At 33.3% G+C, this 12,732-nt stretch overlaps 1 pseudogene; it reads left to right on the top strand.

Moving 5' to 3' along the window:
• Nucleotides 1-3,956: 3,956 nt before the first annotated feature.
• LOC148877586 (ATP-dependent zinc metalloprotease FTSH 3, mitochondrial-like) lies at nucleotides 3,957-11,588 on the top strand (annotated as a pseudogene).
• The last annotated feature ends 1,144 nt before the right edge of the window (nucleotides 11,589-12,732 follow it).

Raw genomic sequence — 12,732 nt, 5'->3', positions numbered from 1 at the left:
CAGCGGCAACACCTCCTTTGTTATCCCAAGCGACATGGCCTAGTGTTGGTGTCAACATTTCTATTGACCCGGTTGTTGTTGGCGTGAAGTGGCTGACTGAAGGTTAGAATGTTTCTCTCACTCACTCACTCACTTTTATGTTGGTCTTTGTTTGTTTATGTGAATTCCATAGTTACAACCACCAGTGGTTTTATTAAGTTCATTCTACTAGTCTATTTTGGTCATTCTATTTTGTTGTTTCTTCGTTTGTAATAGTTTTTGGAACTTAAGTTCATTCTATGGCTCAATGTATGCTTTGAGGAGTATCCTTTACTATTCTGTGAAAGAGCAAGTCATAAGAAAACACGTTGGCATTGTTTCACACTTTATTTTTTAAAGTGTTGGAAGGGTATGATACTAAAAGAACTTTGATCAATCAAAATGCCCTTCATGAATTTTGATGAAGAGCAGTTGATTAGTAGAAAGCTTTAAACGATAATGATGATGAATAGTTTATTAGTTACAACTTCCATGCATAGTTTAGATGAAAAAAGAGTTTAGATTATAAAACATTCCTACATATAGATCCTAGGAGTAGTTGTTCCATACACATCCATAGCTAAATTATATATATGGTGAGCTTTGTATGGATAATTGCAATAAAGATATTTCCTTCTCCTTATTATACAACATGTTTTGCTCGAGTGTCCGTACATCTATTTGCTTCTTTGAAGCAATGTGGAAGTTTTGTTTTCCTTCCTCTGTTAGCACTTGTAATGTTTCTTGAAACAAGTTTCTAATAAAAAAAAATTCTTGAAACATGTTAATGTATTTACATTGCACCAACAGTCTGGAGAACGGATTCACATTGCCTATGAGAAGAAGTGCATGCAACTTAGGAGCCAGGATGTGAAAGGAAAGGACCCTTTTATAGTGGACAAAACAAGAGAAGCTAAAAGAGATTTGCATACACAGATCAAGGTCTCAATAAACTATGTTGAAGCAGTTTCAAGACGAATTGAAACTTTTTAAGGGATGAAGAATTGAAGCCACAACTATTGGAACTGATACAAGGGTATGATCATTCTTATCCCAATTTCTTCATATAATCATTTGTTAGTGAACTAAAACTGTTCAGGCCACCCAATGACCTGATAAACAGTTTCAAATTTTTCATCCATTCATCATCATGCTTGGTTGACCTTCCTCATATTAATATATAAAAATAAATACTTGGATGAATGATTCTACTATTTATTTTTTCATTGAATGAGATTGGACACTGTTCAGCAAATACCAAACCTCTAAATGCCATTGCTAAACACTTAATTGCCAATAAATGCCAAAACACATATGAGGCTCTGCTTGTTAGTAGTGCAAAAGCGAACCTGAAACAGATTTTGCACCTAGTTCAGACTTGCATTCTTTTGTTTGTGACTATGAATTGCACTTTTACTATCTCATATGAAATCATTAGAAATATAAATTTTGTGTCCTAGAAACTGATGCAAAGTTTGGAGTTTAGACCACCTTCTTCTTACCTTGACTTTCTATCAAACAAAGTGAGGACCACATGATTTTACTTACTGATTCACTCCACCGAAATGAACATATATTATCATTTTACTACTCAAATTATTCTTCACAAACAATTAAAAAAATTCCAAACCTTAGCCTGAAGCAAAAGCAAACCAGAATTTAGAGCCCAAATTTCCTACTCACTTTTTCAACCCACTCTCTACCCACAGTGAATTGGAGTCACACATCTTTCAATTCATAATAGAGATGTGTGGCTCCAATTCATGGCGAGTAGAAAGCGGGCAAGAAATCCCAGCATTTTAAACACTCAATTATTTTGCATTTACACTAGTAAGATGTTGCGTGAATCTGGTTAACTACATGATGGTTGACCCAAATGTTCAATTTCCCTATTCAATTCAGGCTTCAAACCGGATCAACCATCCAATAGGTCCAACCTTCTAGAACCTGGCAAACAGGGGCCAAGGGGCCCAGTTATGATCATCCAATCAACTTAATCTTGGCCATCAACTAACTATGATCATGATTGAACAGGATCCAATTACTGAGAAAGGAATAGACAGTTTGAATAGCTTTCAAAGTTTTAGTTGAAAAAATATTTCCTTGAAGGAAAAACATTAGTAGTTGTTATAACTTAGAATATATGGGAAAAATTGATAGGTTGTTTTAGGCCCATTAAATTCTTAATTCTTTTTCCCTTTTCTTTTGGGGTGGGGTGGGAAATGAATATGATAAGTCACCATATCATGGAGTAAATTTGGAGTGTTGAGTAGTATCCAACTGTTGGAGTGTGAAAATTAAGAACTCCAAATTTTTGAAGTGTATATAATTGATCAACATGTATATGTCTGTGCATATGTAGATTCACTGAGGTATGCTCAATGAATCAGCTTATGACTGATTTTGATAACACAAAAGCATATATCCTCTTGTAGCTATATTAAAGATGCTATCTTGTTCTGAAAAATGTGGTTGTTCTTTTTCTTTTCTGTAAATATCCACATAACTGCATGTATAATGGAGATCAATAAATCTTGCCCAAGTTTTTGAGTTCATCTCCTTTTCCATTGGTAGACCACATTCCAAGTACCTTGGTTTGACGCCCTTTCCAGTTCTATTATATGAGAGAAGTGTCATAACATTTTGGTCTCTTGAAAATGATAAAGTGAATGATGGATCCCTATCCTTTTGACATGTGATACAAAGTTTGTATGGGTTCAAGTTTGGGCTCAACAACTTTATCACTATGTGTTGGTTCTATGTTTGGCAACAACAACTTAGTTTTCAGCCTAGAAACCCTAGACTAACCACCTCAGAGCCCTAGTTTTGAGGCAATTAATCAAACAGAGTAGGGTTTCAAATAGGTCTTAAAGTGCATTGGTCTTGCTGAATTTTACTTGGTGTAGTGGTAAATTCTAAGGCTGGCATGCATAGGAATGCGGATCCCAATCTGAGGATGGCCACTTTGTACTAAAAAAATGCAAAAATGTAGGATCCTACCCAATCTTCCCCTCCCAAGTAATAGCCATTACTGAGGGCCATGCTCATCAGTGAGTAGTATTCACTCCAAAATTTATCTCATCCTTCTACTAAAATTAACTAATAAAAAAGCTAGTTTCATTTTGTCCAAAACATGAACCATCTATCTATTTTCGTTTGGTAGGCAAGGACATACAATAAATTGAAGAGAAAGATCTATAGGAAATCTTAGCAATTTTATCTCAATTTCAATTGATATTTATTTAGGTTGTGTTTGGACCACCTTATGTTAGTTGAAATGGAATTTGACCAGGGGAATCCTTTTTTGCAAATTCCAAAACCCATAAAATACAACTTTGTTGATAATGTGTTTCTATTGTATGGATGCTAATGTTGTATTCTTAGGATTCCACTTCCATTGTTTGGATGCAATATGTATAAACTACACAATTAATTTGTTAATCCATACATTGCCTATACAATTATACGTACTTAGATGGTATACAAGTAATGAAGTTATGACTTGTGAGAAATTGTAAATTACAATTGGAGAAAAGTGAAACACTTTTCAGTTCAAAAATAATTGTTGCTGGTGCAAGTGCTTATGCTTGTCTCTATGATTATGCACACATTCGCAAGGTAAAATCCTTAGATTAACTAAAGTCAAGGCAACATCAAATTATAATTTTATTTTCACATAATTTAACAACTTGAAAAAGCAAAATGGAAAAGAAAAATCAATTGAGGGTGCAATATTCATATGTTTTGATAGGTCTGTGACAAGCAGAAGGCTATCCTCTTGGCAGATATGGGTGCTTGATTAACTTGTGAAGTCCGGGTAAGTTCTTCTACTATAGAACCTTGATGTCAAGTCATTTTATAGTTTTAGCAAAATACTAGTTATGGTATTAGTTCAATATTTGGAATGGAAATTGTATTATTGTTAGCATAAAATAAGAATGCATGAGCACTATGGGACTTTTGTTCTACAGGGAATTGATGGCTCTAGAGTTGAAAAAGTATTGGAATTAGTGCATACTGTAGCCAAAAATAATACAGTTCCCGCAGATGTATCTACCATGGTTCTTAGCGGCATCAGGATGGATACAATGCTTTTTCTTAATTGGCTTAACTTGTTTAATCCATACACAATTCATCTTGATGAGCCTCCATCTATGGTGATTCAGGAACCCCAACCCTTACATCAAGGGGATTTCTTGAAGAGGATGTAAAGACATCAACATATATAGACTTCAATAATTGACACCTCATCACTTTTTGTTCACCTCCATATGCAACCAGTTGATATTATGCCTCATCACCTGCTTGTCACCTCAGGGATTTCTACATGGTGGACTAATGTTAAATCCAATTTGGTATAAATATTACAAATATTTTAACGTCAACATTAGTATCGTCATAGACTAGATACTTTAACTATGACCTAAAAAGTACCCCTGCACTTTTAATTTAAGTCTTCACAAAGTGGAGAAAGATAGAGTTAATTTAAGTCTTCACAAATATTTCTAATTGAGTTTATTCAACCATAGATTACTATAGGAATGTGCCAAAATGGCAGCTGGGGTTGTAGGCTCCACAAAAGCAAGTTTCCTAAATTTGTTTCCCACTGCAGAGTTTCTTATTCATTTTTTGATTTGCATCATGTTTGGTACAATATGTTTGTGTAACCATTCCATTTGGTCATGACAACATATGTTTGAAAAGTATTCTTTAAATCCATCCCATCCATTTGGCCTGATTCATTTTGTGGCCTTACTATTATCTTGTGATTCCTTTTATAAAATCGTTCCCAGTAACTTCTCACTAGTAATCCTTGTAAAAGTTGGAATTTGTTGATTCTTGTATCAAGTTTTTCTAGATTGGATGTTCTCTTTTAGGTTGTGTTTGTTTCGAAAGAAAAAGTAAGGAAACCTTTACAAACCCTGCATAGGTTTCCTTATCTTTCCCTACCTTTTCCTTCAAACCAAGCATTCCCTTAGAGGAGACATTGTGATTTGAGGCATATATTAACTTTAAAGAATTTTCTTCTGTTTAATGTTTTAAGGTAATTCTAAGTGAATAGGTTGTTCTAATGGATACCCAAATAGGTGAATTTTGTAGATGGCTTTTCTAGAGGAATATGAAGAGTTTCTTTTCCTTTTCTTTTTTATATGTTTCATTGGACACTCAAAGAATAAGGAACTATATACTATTTTTATCTGCTTTTCCAATAAATGCATTTGATCCTTTACACAAAATGAGAGAAGAGACAAGATAATGTCTTTTTGTTCCTCTTAAGTCTTAACATAGATTTAAGTTTTTCTTCAAATAAAAGGAGAATCCTCTTGTTGGATGATAGTAATGGGAGAAATACTTTTGGCTGGTTAATGCTTTAAGATGTTCACTATGATATACATGACTTGCAAGAGGAGAAAGATATCCCTCCACCCCACCCTAAGGGATGATAGGATTTTTTTAATACTAATTTTCATTGTTTGTTAAACTTTCCCTTGTGTCTTTATTTATTCTTCTTAAATCACATAATTCCTATGGGTATCAGAAATCAAATAGAAATGAATAAATTTCTTATTTACTCCCAAGAGTCTAATCATAAACTTCTGATCCTATTTGGTTAAGCAGGTAAGAAGCAAGCAGGAATGTTGGACTGTTGCTTACCATGAATCAGGTCATGCTATTGTTGGGTGGTTCCTGGAGCATGCAAAGCCCTTGCTTAAAGTGGCAATTGTTCCACGTGGTACTGCTGCACTTGGGTTTGCTCAGTATGTTCCAAATGAAAACCTTCTAATGACCAAAGAGCAACTATTTGATATGACATGTATGACACTAGGTGGTCAAACTTCAGAGTAGGTACTTAATATGTTTTTTATTTCTATAGCTTTTGATCCATGAATTACAATCATTCATCAGCAATAAAGAATTTCAAAATTTTGCTACTTCACGCTTTTCAAGGTTCATGAATAGGGTAAATGCCCATGGGACTTTGAACTTCTTGTTGTAATGGGACCATGACTATAGTTTCTTAACTTATATCCTGTGTATTGCAGAAAAGTTATTATTATTTATGCATGATGTGATCCAAATTATTTATTTGTTATAGTGACCACTTTCTTTTTGGTATATGTTTTGTTGGGAAAGATCTCAATAGGTGCCCAGAATGACTTAAAGAAGATAACCAAAATGATTTACATCCAAGTAGTAGACTAGCAATCTATGGTTTCAGTGACAAGGTATATCTCCTATCTTTCCCACAAAGGGATGATGACAAAACCTTGTAGTAGCAAGATTGGGGCAATTATTGACAATGAGGTGAAAGAATGGGTTGCCAAGGCCTATGAACATAAAGTAAAGATGATGGAGGAGCATAAGGAGCAAGTTGCTCAGATTGTTGGACTTTTGCTTGAGAAGGAGGTCCTACATCAAGAAGATGGTGTCATGAGGAGCAGGTTGTCATGAGGGTTTTTACTTTTGAAAAATTATAGTTACTAATTAGACTTTTTTTTGCCTTTTGTTGTATTATTTTTCTCTTGCAAATTGTAGAAGAAAGAGAATGTAGATGGTGTTGAGATGAAATACATTTTTTCTTTTCTTAGAGTAGGAAGTGAATTGTTTTTTATATTTTTTTATTCTATATGCTTTTGTAGATGGATTGTTCTTTTTTCTTTAAATTTGTATTAATTAATATGGAATAATATTTAAAAGCAATGGCTACCTTTTAATAGATATGTGAAATGTTTTAGATATCAAATTAAATGTTTTTATATAGGTTTACATAACTTTTGCATATGATAAAATAGCTTTTTAAAACACAAATAAGTGATCTTTAGAGGCAGTTGCAAGTGCCTCTAAATAAGAGCAACCAACACTTTTAGTGGCAATTACAAGTGTTAGTATAAAGCATAAATAGGATTCTTAAAATTACTTTTTAGAAGCAAATAAATTTGCCTCAAATTTAATTAAAATGCCCCTAAAAATATACATTTGGTGGCATTCATACATGCCTCAATATAATGCTTTTTAGCGACAACACTTTAGAGGCATAATTATGTGCCTCAATATCTTATTTTTGGAGGCATTTATCATATGTGCTTTTAATTATCAGTCAAGTGCCTCTATAACATTAAGAGGCTAGACATTAAGAGGCAATCACCTGAGTGCCTCTAATTCTTTTTAGAAGCATTTTTTTCTATTTTTAGAGGCATTTTTATTGCCTCTGTAGGTAAATTTTCTAGTAGTGCCATATACCTCAAGGCTAAGCTTGGGTACACTACTAAGGCCTCACCTTGTCATTCTAGAGCCCCCAACCTTATTCAAGTGGTGGTTGGATGTACTAGAGGTACGAGAAAAGGGTCATTCTCTTTCTTGGATTCCCTAAGCAATCACACTAGGAACTGCCTATAATTGAATTGGAATGACAAAATGCAATGCAACATAAGTGACGTATGTGCAACATGTGTACAAACCCAAAAAAAAATAGCAAATTATTCTTAAAATTCAGTGTTTCAAGTATTTCCCCGTGGAAACCTAAAATCTGTGTAAAAAAAACTATTGGAGTGCCATTCGACTGTCCTTATACCATGAATGATAGCTTAAAATGTCATTCTATCTCTCAACTATGAAGTAAAACAAAACTCCTAGAGCTTAATGAAATGAAATTGTCTATACAAAAATCACAACAAATCATCATGATCAAAGTAACAAATTACGGAAGTTAAGAGAAGTTAATCTAATAATATGTTCATTCCAGGAGCACAAAACCTTGAAAAAAAAGAAAGTGTCACATGATTGATTCGAAGAATGAACACGTGTCCTTATTGAAAGTCAAACATCATTGTTGTGTGTAGTCATGGAGGCTTGGATTGCTGCAAAGAGAAATAGATTGGGCATTAAATTCTCTACCTTGTGTAGTTGTCTAGTTAAATTTACAAGAAGAGACTAGACCTCATCTTGATAAAATAAAAGGATGATAGAGAGTAATTTAAATCCTACATCACAAGTACCTTTGTAACCACTGGACAAAGAACATGAGCAAAAATTGCTTGAGATGGTTCTTATGAGGATAGTAGTAAGACAAGATCAAATTTGATGTCTAAGCAAGGATCTCTAATTTGAGCAAGAATTCTTTAGGCCTTCTATCAAGAATGTTGCAATCTCAACATCATATCACTGCAATGACGTTTAGACATTTTAATTAAGATCAATAAAAGAAAAGAAAAGAAAATCTCAAGCAAAAAGGTTAGGTTGAGCATTTAAATGTCAACAAACTATCATGTGAAAATAGGTGATAAGCCCTTTGGGTGTATGATACCCACCAAGGTCTCTATGAGCCATGCTTAGCTTCACACTCATGACCCTTGTATGATTGCCTTTGTTAACCCCAATCAAATGGAAACGATGCACATTTTTTAGGAGTAAGCAATGGGAAAGGTGGCAATATGACAATCATTTTTGGATAAGAACCATTCACATGGTTTAAATCATCAAAAATAAAAGGATGTAGTCATAAATTATGATTGATAACCTCAAGTATCATTTTATGAAATAAACAAGTGATTTGGAAACTTAAATGATGGTATGACAGCAAAAATTAAAAGTTTATACACATCACAAGCACAATTGATGGTGTTGAAGAAACAAGAAAGCTCAAATTGTAATGCCAAAGAAATGTATAGGGATCAAGTATATTAGATCGATTTGACACCCCTAACCATTGGTATTATTCAAAGTAGAGATAACAAAATATTGAAAAAAAGAGAGAGAGGGAGATCTCATGCATAAAAGACAAAGATAAATGATGGTCGATGCATTAACTTACCTCTATTCAAAGCATTCAAGAAGAAACAAAATGTGTAATGAGGTGAGTAATCAACTGTATAATAACTTATTTTTGCACAAGAATTGATGCCACAGGGTCTTAACCATCAATCAAAAACCAAATATATATATATATATATATATATATATATATATATATATATATATATATATATATATATATATATATATATATATATTGAGTTCTCTTGAGACTCTTGAAACTGGTACTGTAATGATGAGGGACGGACTAATGGAATAAATAAATTATAACATATAAAATGAAGAATTAAGGAAGTTGTTGAATATAGAAAGAACAAAAATAAGAAAGCCATATTGGGTTTCCAAATAAATGCATATAGTGATGGGATACCAAATCGGTGAAAAAGATATCTTTCATTTTTTGGGTAAGAAAATATATTTTTTATGAATAATAATTATGGGGCCACCAAGTAGCACCCAATGCATGCAAATGCAAAGTGTTCAATGATGAAATAAAAGGACCAAATCTATTAAGCACGTTAAATCAACACTTAATAAATATTTTGACAAATGTCAAAAGTGGGTATTAATCTTTTTCAATGGTAGGTTGGGGGTATTTTAAGGGATATGTGTCAAAAAAAATTCTAAGTACTCACTTACCATGCTTACAACATTGTACCAACCTTATCTAAATTGTTCTATGAGTCTTATTTGAGAAATATCCAAGCAATCGAGATTTGAGAAGAGGATAAATATCCATGCTGATTAATATTCATTGACCAAGACATAATAATAAATAGTTAGATAGCTATGGTCCTAAGACATTTTTCAGCCCTTATTCATATATTCCTCTTGGACTAAGGATCAATTCATCTACGTTCTTTGCAGAGTGTCAACTAAGCAAGTGCATATGCATAAAGTGACACTAGTGTGTACCCCTATAATCATAGATTTCTAAATCTAAGACTTTCAAGTCGATGATGCATCCTTTATTTGAAGTCTTTGATGATTCCGGGGTACCAACATATGAAGTCCAAAAAATATGTTCTTTTGGAAATCAATTTTTTTTTTTTCTGTAGCTAATCAAATATGTTGAAATCTCAGCAAGAGACTTGGGGTACTATGGTGCTATTACCATGCGAATTATCGTATGGAACCATAAAGGATCATGCTATAAATGTTGGCTAAATAAAACATCCATAGCATCATGAATCGCATGCCTTGTAGATGTTGTTATCCCTCTAATAGTCTCACAGATGAAGTACAATTACAGTTTGTCCAAGTATGTTAGACATAAGTTCAAGTAAATGTAAAACTCATATACAAATATACATAGCAAGCCAGGTCTTATCATCATAAAAAGCATGTTGGATCATGGAGGAGGTCGTATACAAGACACCAAGACACTGCCCAACATTTATCTAAGGTGGTATTTGGTGTGCCTTTTTGTACATCTCTTCATTTGCGGAAAGCTAAAAGGCTGAAAAAAAAAAGGTCTTCTTCCATTTGGTATCAATAAAAGACATAAAGATAGCATGTAAAAAGACCAAATTTTGTGTATTTGGATTTACCCCATGAAAATTCATAGTAGGATTATTCCATACAAATATCGACTCATGATCTTCAGAGCCCATCGCATATGAAACTCCAAAGGTACTATCCAACAACTATCTAAGTTGGTGTCTTGCACGTCTTTTAAGTGTGGAAAGCTCAAAAGACTGATAGCATGAAGACCAGAAGGCATAATGATGAGCATACAAAAGGACCAAAAAGGAAGCTTTAAATGAACTTTTGGTCTTTCCATGCTAAAAATAGCCAACTATAGTAACAACTCGGTAGATCATGACTCGATTCAAGCGACTTTAATCTCTAAAGACAGAACTCCTAAAGCTCAACCCATCTTCTTATCTACAGGGTTGTGGAGAGGTCTACCTAGAAAGATTTGCCAAATAGTCCCTGAGTAAAATAGGCAAGTCTACACTCATATCGTTGATGCTAACATTAGCATTGACTTGGGGGGCATTTGTAAACATTAAAAATTTCATGGGCTCCTAAATGGGCCCTACCCCCATAACTCGAATTTGCTCATGGGCCCTAGTATGAGTTATTCTATTTGGATCATACCCCATATTCTAAAATATGTGCATGGGCCTAACATTTGGGCTTTCCTATTACAAATCCATTAGCATGGCGGAAGGGTCCATGTGAGATCCACTTTGAAGTCAAACTTAAAGACAAACTCAAACTCAATTTTGAATTACAAATCTTATTGATTTATGAAAATAATCCAATTAGAACCCATCTCAAGTCCTAAAATGGAAATCTAGTCAATAATTAAAGAGAGGATAATTAATTAAAAAACATTCTCTCCACAAATAGTAAATTGCCAGCTCTCTTCTTTATGAAAGGTAACTAGAATCAATCAAATCTCTAGTCAATGAAGCCATATGTTCCCATAGATGGAAATTATCTAATGATTGAAGAGAGAATAATAGATGATAAATTATTCTCTAAGAATGGCCTTTCACTCTCTAAAAAGAGTAAGGAAAGCTAATCAAATCCTTAATTAAGGGGATTAAAATATTAGACCAGAAAATCTATAAATAGGAGTTTCCATCAAGAGGGAGGAGACTTTTGGTCAAGGAAAAAAGCTAAGTGAAGTAAGAAGGCTCTTGGGAAAAAGGAAGCACATACACCATCTTCTTGAGAGTGAAACAACAATACTCTTGAAGTCTTGCAGAATCATTCTCTTGATCAAGCTTTCAAAGTCCTATTAATGGAAGAAATCTCCACCATTTTCTGAAATATGGGAGCACGTCATCTGACCCTTGGCTTCAAACTAAATCCAAATTCTCAAGTTGCAAGAAGCAGTCTCATAGAATCCTTCTTAAACTCAAGCTTTCAAAGCCCAATTGAAAGAAGAAATCTCCATCGTTTTCTAAAGCACGGGAAAACATCATCTGATCTTCGGTTTCAACTCAAACACAAATCCTCAAGTTGCAGGAAGCACCATCGAGAGAGAATCAGAGGTTCTATCTCTTTTGTAAGAGAATTCAAATCCAAAGAATTTGTATCCGATTTATTTTAAATATATAAAAAATCAATTTATTTGAATTTGTCTTCATTTTTCTTTGTATTTGGATTTGTACACGAAATGTGTGTTGACAAATATAGATAGATAGATAGATAGATAGATACGCACCTCAATGATGCATGTGCTTTTATTTGAATCCTATTAGCCTATGAGAGTCTTTCTGCTTCATCCCTAGAATTGGAATTAGAAACAAAATTACCTTTTTGGTTATGATAATAAGATTTTATAAAATATACATGACTACCATGGAAAAATAGTGTTTGGGGAGGTTTTTTTTTTTTTTTTTGGTTTCACCAACTGAAATGAGATTTTCATTCCCAAAGGGGAAGTTGAAATGACCATTCCAAATCTCTATTCCTATGAACCAACAAGCCCAATCCAACTATATCAAATTGGATCCTTATTGAATATTTTTTAAAATGATTCGAATTGAATTCTAATAAAGGGTTAGAAAATCTAAAAAATAAATTTGAATTCAAATTTGAATTTAGATCATATGAGTTTTTTAATTGAATTCGAATAAAATGTTAAAAAGTCCAATAAATAAATTGGGTAAATTATAAAGACCTCCTTGAACTTTAGCCGTTAGACAAGGACCCCTTCGTTAGTGCTCCATCAATTAACTTCAAAAAAGATTTTCATTCAACTATTTAAGGTTTTCCAAGTACCCAAGCTATCATTTTCTAATTTATTTTATCCTTTTATTTAATTTATAAAATTATCCTTGTTTTTTACACTTTGTACTATTCATTGCCTTCTCCAATGGAGAAGATTCATTTATGGAAAGAGAGAGAAGAGATAAACAACATAAACAATATGAAACCAGA

This window comes from Nelumbo lutea, chromosome 1, assembly GCF_056320005.1.
Source record: "Nelumbo lutea isolate HS-2025 chromosome 1, American lotus-T2T, whole genome shotgun sequence".
Lineage (NCBI taxonomy): Eukaryota > Viridiplantae > Streptophyta > Magnoliopsida > Proteales > Nelumbonaceae > Nelumbo > Nelumbo lutea.
Note: the sequence above shows the minus strand (reverse complement) of the source record. Positions and strands in the feature narration are given on the sequence as shown.